The 3,283-nt window shown below is 29.1% G+C and overlaps 1 long non-coding RNA gene across 1 annotated transcript; it reads left to right on the forward strand.

The window, feature by feature from the left end:
* Positions 1–283: 283 nt before the first annotated feature.
* On the forward strand, positions 284–892 carry LOC108909958. The gene is made up of 3 exons (XR_001964432.1): positions 284–380; positions 442–672; positions 758–892. It is a non-coding gene; the product is annotated as an uncharacterized LOC108909958 (long non-coding RNA).
* The last annotated feature ends 2,391 nt before the right edge of the window (positions 893–3,283 follow it).

Genomic DNA, 3,283 nt, shown 5'->3' on the forward strand with positions numbered 1-3,283 from the left:
TCTTATGCATATTACAATGTAACTAATTTGTAAGTCGAGGTCAAGAATGAGGTAGATCCTTGTACGATAATCAATTAAAATGACCGCTGTACCTAGCTATAAAGATAAAAATGTAACATTGGCATCAATGTCAAGGACATCACAAAGTACCAATGTTTGTAAATACACATATGTCAACACTTCACTATCAAATGTAAATAAAGGCGTCCCCTTTATTTATTAGTCTGAGGTTAAAATTGTTGAAAATGAGCGAATTAAAAATAGTAATATTTATAACAATTCATTATTCAGTGCATGTTATTTTCAATATCTTGTAGGCACTAAATTAAAAAGGAAATTATTCAACTCTCGTAACATAGTAAAGACATTATCACGAGCAAGTAATAGTAATATGGTAAAATAAATACGAAATGTAAGCTTATTTTTTTCTTCTTTCTTTAGGATCTACTAATACCGCTGCGGTAAATCAGTTGATCCAAGAAACTGTAGATGGTGAAAATTACATTTTAGTTCAAGGAAAACAAATATTTATAATATACGATATTCCTCACGTTATAAAAAATATTCGTAATGCATTATATAAATATAAAATATCCAGTACGAACCAAATAAAGTTGCAAGATGGATGCATATTGAAGCGGCATATAAAATAGACATCGCGGCGTTTTCAAGGTAAGGGCATATAAATACATTAAAGTCCTTTTCACTTTTTTATTGTATTTAACTAGTATAAAACATATTGTTTAATATTTGTCAGCCATGAGGAAGATAAGAGACAAATTTTCAGTTCAACTGTTGCAGCTGAAAATCTGCCGGCTGAAGCAGTATCCACTGCAGAATTTGTGCATGGACAGTATGTTTAATTCATTGAATAGTCGGACTGTTAGACCCATTGCAGGTAAGCTCATATGTTCTAAAAATATCTGTTTAAATGAAAAACATCATTTTCTTTAGGAAAACCACTAAAATGTGCATTGGGTCCAAACACCGAACATTTGGAATTTTGGAATAAGCATATTCCTAATATAAAAGAGTGGAAATTTTTTAAAAATGGAATACAATACAAATCTCCTCATTGTGTGAATGGACTAATATTTTCAATTAATTCTATCAAAGAATTAATTACATAGTTGCTACTTGACAGGTTCCATATTAAAAACTCGATACGTGTAACAAGATCCTTTGGAAAACTTTTTTAGGTAGGCGAACATTTATTATTACATCAATTATTAGTATGCGACACTAAATATTTTAATCTGTTTTGCAGTACAATACGGCAAAATGGCTCAGGAAACACCAATCCCAACCCATATCAGTTTCTGAATAACGTCAAAACTGCGTTAATTAATAATTTATCATCAAATAAATCTTTCAGTAAAAATTGTGCTTATAAATTTGAAAGAACTGCTACTACACACACCTAACAAAATACTTTCCGATTCAAATGAATTAATAAACATTGAAGATGTTGTTGCTGAAAATTCATTTGAATCGGAAAGTACTGCATACGTGTGTGGATTTTTGTTAAAAAAATTGAAACTTAATTGTGAAAATTGCACAAATAATTTCAAAAGCAAAACGATTGAAAATTTCCACAGTTTTGTATATTTAAAAGAAAATGATCAAACTAATTTAAGACTGAAATATTGTAATGAGGATATGATTAAATGTGTTACCCACCCTTACAACTTGATTAAAAAAGTTTAGATGAATGTCCCAACATTTGTAATATTAAAACAAAATTTATTCAACTATTATTGAAATATGTAGACATATCTTTTATAGATTGTAAAATGCATAAAGATAATATAGCAAAAACATTTTTAGATATTATTTGTAATTGTCTCATTTTCAAATTCACAGAGGACAAGCAAAGATTATTTGTAAAAAATAAATTAAAACAAAAATACAAAAAATTTTACATTTGTAAAACTGTTGTATTCATTTTCCTGTTTTCTTTGATATTTAGTAACACAAATAAGTGTATCTATTTTGTGAGATTATGAAGTCAATGTATGTAATTTAATGTAAGAAACTGCATTGCATTCTAAAGTCATATTATGTATGTAATATATAGGGTGTCCCATAATAAGTGTGCATTAGACGTATTTAGAAAACCTGAAATGATAGAAAATTGGATTTAATTTTCTAGGGGTTTTCGACACCGAAACAATATCCGATGACATGACACGTCTGGTTATATCAGAAGTAGATATTAATTTGCTGATTTTAAATATAGAACAAGATATATTTTCATTCGTTTTCAGATTCCAAGTTTGTCAACTTTGTTAAATGTATCTGTCAAAACAGTTTTTGATTTGAGTTATTTCATTTTTTTATTCATCGCGATCGAACGAGTTACAAAAACTGAAGTAATTAAAAAATTGCTGAGTTTTGATATGTTGTATGTTTAATTAGGTTTAACTAAAAATTAAATGTAGAATCTGAAAGTGACATAATATATATATATATATATATTTTTAAATAAGATAGTTGACGTCTACTTCTGGTATAATCGTAAGTGCCACATTATATTTTGTTTCAGCTCGGGAGTGTCGAAAACCCCTAGAAAATAAAATTTAAATTTCTGTCAATTCTAGTTTCCTAAATGCATCTAATTCACTCTCGTTGGACACCCTAATATCATCAGTATTTAAAATTCCCGCTAAGCAAACTATTTTAAAGTTCCCGCCAACTCTACAGAAAGTGTTTTATGGCTACAGTTTTGTCTTACCCGCAAGGGGGGCGCTGTTGCTCTTATATCCATTTTTTTGAAGAGGCTTTTGACGCGTCTTTTCTATTGTCTCTGATAATAGCTGTTTTACATTGACAATTTGTTGATGAATTAATTAATGAAGTCGCTTCATCAAGAAATTGGACAAGTGTAATGCATCAAATCTGCTGTCAAATAGGGAGATTTTAGGCCACTTAAAATTTACGTTAAACGCAATAATAATGCGCAGTTAATGAAAAATAAGGGCCCAAATATTTCATTAATTCAGATTTTATATCAGGATTTACCTTGACAATTCCGTTAACCGTAAACGTAACATGTAACCTGTATTATTAATATTATTCTACGCATAAAACCTCACTTTTATGTTAGCGATACACAGTACCTCTTTAATTACATCAAGTATTTGGTTACATGTACATATGCATGCACTGCACTGGTAAATAATATTGAAATAGTAATTAGACGTAAACATTTGGCGTTGCCAAGTTATACCTAACTTTATTGAGATAATTTTGTCGGATATCTTATATATAAAACGTAATATAC

The sequence above is a fragment of the Anoplophora glabripennis genome, unplaced genomic scaffold (assembly GCF_000390285.2).
Source record: "Anoplophora glabripennis isolate ALB-LARVAE unplaced genomic scaffold, Agla_2.0 scaffold654, whole genome shotgun sequence".
Lineage (NCBI taxonomy): Eukaryota > Metazoa > Arthropoda > Insecta > Coleoptera > Cerambycidae > Anoplophora > Anoplophora glabripennis.